The 7284-nt window shown below is 43.8% G+C and overlaps 1 pseudogene; it reads right to left on the bottom strand.

The window, feature by feature from the left end:
• Positions 1-3304: 3304 nt before the first annotated feature.
• Positions 3305-5732, bottom strand: LOC140905559 (olfactory receptor 52E2-like; annotated as a pseudogene).
• Positions 5733-7284: the final 1552 nt, after the last annotated feature.

Below are 7284 nucleotides of genomic sequence, written 5' to 3'. Positions count from 1 at the left end.
AACATTCACATAAATAATCTGACACATCAGAAAAGTACAGACAAATAAGCAGTGACAAGTTTTTAAAGTTCTTGTACACAAATGCCAGAAGTCTAAATAATAAGATGGATGAATTAGAGTACCTCGTGTTAAAGGAGAATATTGATATAATAGGCATCACAGGAACCTGGTGGAGTGAGGACAATCAACAGGACATAATCATTCCGGGGTACAAAATATATTGGAAGGACAGAACAGGTCATGCCCGGGGGGGGGGGGGGGGCGGGGAAGGGGAGAAGGAGTGGCACTGTATGTGAAACAAAATGTAGAATCAAATGAAATAAAAATCTTCAATGAATCCACATGTTCCATAGAATCTCTATGGATAGTAATTCCAAGCTCTAATAATAGATCCCTATTGTTATATTCTTATCGACCACCTGACCAGGACAGTAATAGTGACAATGAACTGCTGAAGGTGACTAGAGAGGCTCTCAAAATACAAAACTCTACAATAGTGGGGGATTTCAATTATCCCCATATTGACTGGGAATATGTCACCTCAGGAAGAAATGTAAAGACAAAATGTCTCGATACTTTAAATGACTGCTTCTTGGAGCTGCTGGTACAGGAACCCACAAGGGGAGAAGCAACTCTCGATCAAGTCCTGATTGGAGCACAGGATATGGTCCAAGAGGTAACTGTAACAGGACCGCTTGGAAAGAATGACCATAATATAATAACTTTTATGATTCCCGTGGTGGGAAGAACACCTCAACAGCCCAACAATGTGGCATTTAAGTTCAGAAAGGGGAACTGCAAAAATAAGGAGGTTAGTTAAACAGAAATTAAAAGGTACAGTGACTAGAGTAAAATCCCTGCAAGCTGCATGGACACTTTTCAAAGACACCATAATAGAGGCTCAACTTAAATGTATACCCCAAAATAAAAAAAAACACCGTAAAAGAACTAAAAAAGAGCCACCGTAAAGAAGCAGTGAGAGATAAAAAGGCATCTTTTAAAAAGTGAAAGTCAAATCCTAGTGAGGTAAATAGAAAGGAGCATAAACAACTGACAAATGAAATGTAAAAATGTAATAAGAAAAGCGAAAATGGAGTTTGAAGAACAGCTAGCCAAAAACTCAAAAGGTAATCACAAAATGTTTTTTAAGTACATCAGAAGCAGGAAGCCTGCTAAACAACCAGTGGGGCCCCTGGACAATCAAGATACAAAAGGAGCACTTAAAGACAATAAAGTCTTCATGGAGAAATTAAATGAATTCTTTGCTTCAGTCTTCATGGCTGAGGGTGTTAGGGAGATTCTCAAACCTGAGCGGTCTTTTGTAGCTGACAAATCTGAGGAATTGTCACAGATTGAAGTGACACTAGAGGAGGTTTTGGAATTAATTGAGAAACTTAACAGTAACAAGTCACCGGGACCAGATGGCATCACCCAAGAGTTCCGAAAGAACTCCAATATGAAATTGTGGAACTATTAACTATGGTTTGTAACCTGTCCTTTAAATCAGCTACTGTACCCAATGACTGGAAGACAGCTAATGTAACGCCAATATTTAAGTAAGGCTCTAGAGGTGATCTTGGCAATTACAGACCGGTAAGTCTAATGTCAGCACCGGGCAAATTAGTTGAAACAATAGTAAAGAATAAAATTGTCAGACACATAGAAGAACATAAATTGTTGGGCAAAAGTAAACATGGTTTCTGTAAAGGGAAATCACATCTTACTAATCTATTAGAGTTCTGTGAAGGGGTCAACAAACGTGTGGACAAGGGGGATCCAGTTGACATAGTGTACTTAGATTTTCAGAAAGCCTTTGACAAGGTCCATCACCGAAGGCTCTTATGTAAATTAAGTTGTCATGGGATAAGAGGGAAGATTGTTTCATGGATTGAGAACTGGTTAAAAGACAGGGAACAAAGGGTAGGAATAAATGGTAAATTTTCAGAATGGAGAGGGGTAACTAGTTGTGTTCCCCAGGGGTTAGTCCGGGGACTAATCCTATTCAGCTTATTCATAAATGATCTGGAGACATGGGTAAACAGTGAGGTGGCAAAGTTTGCAGATGATGCTAAACTGCTCAAGACAGTTAAGACCAAAGCAGACTGTGAAGAACTTCAAAAAGATCTCACAAAACTAACTGATTGGGCAACAAAATGGCAAATGAAATTTAATGTGGATAAATGTAAAGTAGTGCACATTGGAAAAAAATAACCCCAACTATACTTACAATATGATGGGGGCTAATTTATTTACAACTAATCAGGAGAAAGATCTTGGAGTCATTGCGGATAGTTCTCTGAAGATGTGCACACAGTCTGCACCAGCAGTCAAAAAAGCAAATTAGATGTTAGGAATTATTAAAAAAGGGATAGAGAATAAGACAGATAATATCTTATTGCCCTTAGATAAATCCATGGTACGCCCACATCTTGAATACTGCATACAAATATGGTCCTCTCATCTCAAAAAAGTTATACTGGCATTAGAGAAGGTTCAGAAAAGGGCAACTAAAATGATTAGGGGTTTGGAACGGGTCCCATATGAGGAGAAATTAAAGAGGCTAGGACTTTTCAGCTTGGAAAAGAGGAGACTAAGGGGGATATGATAGAGGTCGATAAAATCATGAGTTGTGTGGAGAAAGTGAATAAGGAAAATGTATGTACTTGTTCCCATTACATAAGAATTAGGGGCCACCAAGTTAAATTAATGGGCAGCAGGTTTAAAACAAATAAAAGGATGTTCTTCTTCACTCAGCGCACAATCAACCTGTGGAACTCCTTGCCTAAGAAGGTTGTGAAGACTAGGACTATAACAGGGTTTAAAAGAGAACCGGATAAATTCATGGAGGTTAACTCTATTAATGGCTATTATACAGGATAGGTAAGGAATGGTGTCCCTAGCCTCTGTTTGTCAGAGTGTGGCGATGGATGGCAGGAGAGAGATCACTTGATCATTACCTGTCAGGTTTCCTTCCTCTGGGGCACCGGGCATTGGCCACTGTCGGTAAATAGGATACTGGGCTGGATGGACCTTTGGTCAGACCCAAGAGTAGCAGGGTGTGTAGGGTGGGGGCTGATGGGTGAAGCTGAAAGAAATCAGGCGATGGTCAGAGAGTGGGAACTCAGCAATGGCCAAAACACTGCTTGGTCATGGAGTTATAAGACCTTAGGTATGAGGAAGTTCTCAGACTGTGAACTCTCACAATGTTGAGCTCAGCCAACGTGGAATCAGATTATCTTTGACTGATGAGGAGATATCCTTCCTCCTCTTGTCATGCAGGTTTAAAGTCAGTGGTACCCAGTGATCACTTTCTGCAGGTGTATTTGCCCACTTTGTCATGAAGATCCTTGCTTTTGACCCCGTAAATGTTAGGGTTGAGCATGGGAGGGACGATGAAATACAGGTTGGCCAGGATGATGTGAATGTGGGGAGCAATGTCCTGACCAAACTGCTGTGTCAGAATGGAGAAGAGGGAGGGAGTATAAGATGTCAGCATTGCACAGATGTGGGCTGTGCAGGTTTTGAGGGCTTTCAGGTGGGCTTTCTTGGAGGAGATTCTGAGGATGATCCTGATGATCAGACCATAGGATAAGGCAATGAGTGTCAGGTCTAACCAGATGACTACAAATGCTGTCACTGAGCTGTACGTCCTGTTGACTGTGATGTCCCCACATGACATCTTTGCCACAGTCAAGTGCGTGCAGTACGTGTGGGGGATAATGTGGTTGGCATAGAATGGCAGCCGCCTCAAGAATAGGGGCTCGGGTTGAATGAAGAGAACAGCTCTTGTCAAACCCACAAGCTCTAGCTTAGCTATTTGTGCATTGGTGAGGATGGTGGTGTATCTCAGAAGATCACATATGGCAATCTAGCAATCAAAGGCCATTGTCACAAGAATGTCTGAGTGCATAACAGCAATCGTGTGAAGGAAGAACATCTGGGTGAGACAACCATCCATTGTAATTCCTTTCAAACTGAACCAAAATATAAGCAGTGCTTTAGGCACTACGTGCCAATGACTGTGAGCGCCAGCATGCAGAGCAGCAGGTACATCGGCTTGTACAGGGTCTGCTCTTTGCCTACAACAAACAGAACCATGAAATTTCCCAACAGGGTGATAATGTAGAAAGTAAAGAAAGGGATGGACATCCAGGCGTTAGCAGCTTCCAGTCCAGGGATGCCTGCGAGAATGAATATTGAAGAGTCAGAAAGGGTGAGGTTGAAAGCTGCCGTGAGGTGGTTGATACATTGATTGGGCTCATAAAAGGTCAAGGTTTTTTGTGAAGGGAGAAAAGCTGAGTAAGGGGGGGGTTACATGCTTTATAACAAATACTACAGTAAATATTTTATAGTTATTAACAATCTAAGCAGCGGGTGATCAGTGCGTTGCCAACATTTGCAGATGGCACCAGAATATTTAGATCATAGCCAAGTCCAGAGAAGGCCTCAGATGGCACTAAACAAGCCAAGTCATTGGGTAATATGATGGCAGATGAACTTCGATGTTAATAACTGCGATGTGTATTCCCATTGGAAGGAAAAACTTGAATGCCTCAATTTCCTAACAAGGTTCTAGTTTAACTGCATGAGCTCAGGACAGAGAACTGGGCGTCATGGTGTACAGCTCTGTGAAATCCTACTTACACTGCAAACCAAGAGAGAAACTGAGAAAAACATTGGGATCCAGGAAGAGTTGGATGGGGAATCCTACAAAAAATACAGTGCCATGAGAACAGTCAGTCAGTGTTTCACCCTCCTCTGGACTTCTCTGTGTAGTACTGGGCACCCTTCTCACATGGGATATTGCAGAACCAGTGGGGATTCAGGGAATGGCAGTGAGGATCAAGGACTTGGGGAAACTCTCATATGGACAGAGGTTGAAAAGACTGGGATTGTTATCTTACAAAGGAGATGAATAAGAGGGGACATGAGAAAAGTCTATAAATTACTGATAGTAGAGAGTACATAACACAATATCAAGAGGACATTCAATTAAACTGAAATGGGGAAAATTCAAAACACCTAACATTTGGAATTAGACTGAGAAACTCATTTGCCCACAAGGTTGCATTTACGAGGAGACTATCCCGTTACAATCATTTAGCTAAATAAATATTTTGGAAAACCTATATGGATATGGTCACGTGTTTCAGGGCACAAACCAATCTCTATCTGTTAGGAATTAGGTGACCCCCTCAGGATGGTCAGGTCATACCTGCATCCACCTGCTGCTGGGTTTCTACACCTTCTTCTGCAGCATCTAGGGCTGTCACTGTGAGAGGGAGGACACTGGACCAAATGGACGATAAGTCTGATCCACAGTAAAATTCCAACGTTGGAAAAGAGCCAACTTTTCCTCATGGAAACAGACATTATGCTCCTGGGCTTTCACTTTGTGCTCAACATAATGGGCATGAGGGCCACAAGGGTCTTGGTATTTAAGGCTACAGGCCTCAGAGCCATCCCATCCATAGGATAGGTTGGAGCAGTCACCCCGAGCCCCACACTTTGGGTGGCCCTGCTCCTCCACCCTGCCCCCACTTCAGGGGGATGCATCGGGGTCATGGCGGCATTGCGCTGGGCAGCAGTGCTAGCAGCCTGGCCTGGCCAACCACGGCTTGTCTGCCCCACCCACGCTTTAGGGGACAGTTAGGGGCCAGGGCGGTGCAGGGCCAGGGGATAACAGCACTGCTACTGGCCCGGCCCTGCTTTGGCCCACCAGCTCTGGGCATCGCTCGAGGGAGGAGAGCGGGTGAGGGCTAACTGGCAGGGCTGGAACAGGGCCAGAGCAAGGACGGGAAGTGGCAGGGTTTTGGGGGAAGGGGTGGAGTGGGGTGGGGGCTTCTCCCAGGCTCCGCAACCCTGCAGGAACTGCCCCGACAAGCCTGCACTTCTGTTCTATCCTTTTTTTTTTTTTTGGTGAGAGACTTTCGTGCAGGAACCCATCTTTGTCTGAGACATCAGTGTGACACTCTATACCTCAGGGGAGCACACTGTAACCCCCATATTCCTCATGTGTATATAATTGTGATCTTGTATATAAAGCAGATATTAGGGGAAAGGCTCTGATCTGCTGAAAGTCATTGTTCTAGCTAAATATGGATATCATTAGTGCAACTGATGTTAAGAGATCAGTTTGTATGATTGTCACTAAATCATGCTGTAAGTTGGGAATCAGCAGCTCCCCAGAGACAACAGCAAGGCAACGTTTCCAAAGCCTGTGCGGGTGTTGAACAACTATCAACAGCCATTGTCCTGCAAGGGAGTTACACTGCAATGGCTCACCTGAATAAGGCCACACCAGGAGAATTTCTCAACCTCATATGAACTAAGGGTTTAAAAAAAAACACGGGGCCCCATGCTTGGCCTTTTCTCTTCTTCCCCAACTATGCTGCAAGTAACAAGGATTCTCAGAAGATTGAAGACTCCAACAGAGGAGTCTGGGGGATGTTTCAAGGGTGAAAACACTATACTATGAACTGAAATATAAACCCTGTAATCTAGATGTTGTCCAGTCTCATGGCGTTGAGAGTTTAGACTGCGTGCTTATGTATATATATTTGGTAACTAAGTAACGTTTTTCCTATTGCTTATAATCACTTAAAATCTATTGTGTGTAGTCAATAAACTTGTTTTATTGTTTATCTTTACCAGTGAGTTTTCCTGAAGTGTTTGGTAAATTTGTTCAAGTTTGCAAAGGCTGGTGTATATCCACCTTGCATTGATGATGTGGTGAACCCAGGGCCAGCCCACGACATTTTGGCACCTGAGGCAGGGTGCTCAAATGATGCCCCCATGCTGCCTCGCTTGAGCCAAAACTTTAAAACTCTGCATCCTAGTGGCACCCCCCCACAGTCTGGCACCTAAGGTGGCCGCCTCAGTTCGCCTCATGATAAGGCCAGCCCTGCATGAACAGATCAATAAACTTGCACTGCTCATCTTGAGCAGTGCAAGATGGTATATTCCTGAGGTACTGTGCTGGGGGAATCTGGCTGTGTAATTTGTAAGTGGCTCTGAAAGCATTCATGCAATCCAGCGAGGTGTGAACCTTCACATTTGGTTGTGTTGTGTGATAACAGCTCCTGGACGGGTTTCCTGGTATTCAATAGCAAAGCATTGTGAGAGACAGCCCAGGCTGGAGACTTAAGGGGGCACAGCCATCCCACAGTCTCAGGCTGTACCCTGTGGATCCCACCACAATAAGTTCGTTGTTAACTGAGAAGTTTAAGCAGCGACACGTGTCAGCAACACAGCTACTTACCCTTCTCATGCCTGAATATTGGT

This window comes from Lepidochelys kempii, chromosome 1 (assembly GCF_965140265.1).
Source record: "Lepidochelys kempii isolate rLepKem1 chromosome 1, rLepKem1.hap2, whole genome shotgun sequence".
In the NCBI taxonomy this organism is placed as follows: Eukaryota; Metazoa; Chordata; order Testudines; family Cheloniidae; genus Lepidochelys; species Lepidochelys kempii.
This window is presented reverse-complemented; position numbering and strand designations above follow the sequence as displayed.